This window comes from Primulina tabacum, chromosome 10, assembly GCF_025594145.1.
Source record: "Primulina tabacum isolate GXHZ01 chromosome 10, ASM2559414v2, whole genome shotgun sequence".
NCBI classification, from domain to species: Eukaryota; Viridiplantae; Streptophyta; class Magnoliopsida; order Lamiales; family Gesneriaceae; genus Primulina; species Primulina tabacum.
In genome coordinates, this window is record NC_134559.1 from 9,500,840 (window position 1) to 9,502,137 (window position 1,298).

Genomic DNA, 1,298 nt, shown 5'->3' on the forward strand with positions numbered 1-1,298 from the left:
TCACAAAATGCTCTCCTCCACACTTTTCACAGAATATCTCTTGAAGACGCATAGCTGTGCCACCCATGTTCAAAACATCAAGTTGTGCAGCAATAGCAGAAATGTCAGTTATCTGGTGGACTCCTGCACTCCTCCGCTGGTTGTTCCTTTCAGATTGAGGATGATAGCTGCTAGCAGCCATCTCCTCCAACAGCTCATATCCCTCTTCAGCAGTCTTCCTCAATAGGTTTCCACATGCAGCAGCATCTATCATAGTACGATTAGGAGTAAGCAAGCCATAGTAAAAGGTTTGAACAACTAACCCAAGTGGCAGTTCGTGATGAGGGCATCTTCGTAATAGATCCTTGAATCGCTCCCATGCCTCATATAAAGATTCCTGCTCGAACTGAGCAAAAGTGGTTATGTCTGCCTGCAGCTTCATGGTCTTAGATGGAGGAAAGTATTTAATGAGAAACGCTTTCGCCATGTCCTCCCATGTGGTGATCGAACCTACAGGCAAACAATTCAGCCATGCTTTAGCTTTGTCACGCAAGGAGAAAGGGAATAAACGTAATCTAACAGCATCATCATAAACTCCATTAAATTTAAAAATGTCGCAAATTTCAAGAAAATCTGCGATGTGCGTGTTTGGGTCATCTACTGCAGATCCTCCAAACTGGACTGTATTCTGGATCATGTGAATTATAGCTGGCTTGATTTCGAATTTGTTTGCCCGCACAATCGGCCTCACAATGCTGGGGCGTGCACCATCCAAAGAGGGCTGGGCATACTCTAGCATCGGTATGGGGCGTGGCATCTCAACTTGTCTATCCTCATGGTGTTCCTCCTCATGCTCGCGTTCGTGCCTCTCCATCAGTTCTTTAAGTCTCTGCTGCTGTCTTCTCCTGCGGAAAGTTCTTCGATTTCAGGGTCAAACTCCTCAAGCTTCACGTCAAGTGACTTTTGCATGCACTAAAAAAAATTTTCTGGAATAGAATATGGAGTGTTAGCTCAAGAAAAATAAAACAATGCTAAAGAAGATAACTAAAAATAAAATTGTGAATTAACAGTCCCCGGCAACGGCGCCAAAAACTTGATCGAGCAAAACTTGCACTGTGAAATCCTCAATAAAAATCTGATTTTGTATGCTCAAAGATTAATCGCAAGTGCACGATGTCAAGTAATAGTATAATGTACGTAAGTACGAGTATCGTTCCACTGGAGACCGTATTTGACAATTATTATTTTTAGTTATTAAATCTTTAGCAACGAAAACTGATTGGTTATTTTATTACTACTCTAATCAAATAAACAAACAA

The 1,298-nt window shown here is 41.7% G+C and overlaps 1 non-coding gene across 1 annotated transcript; it reads left to right on the forward strand.

Moving 5' to 3' along the window:
- The first annotated feature begins 311 nt into the window (after nucleotides 1-311).
- Nucleotides 312-417, forward strand: LOC142512990 (small nucleolar RNA R71). Its single transcript, XR_012808960.1, has one exon. It is a non-coding gene; the product is annotated as a small nucleolar RNA R71 (small nucleolar RNA).
- Nucleotides 418-1,298: the final 881 nt, after the last annotated feature.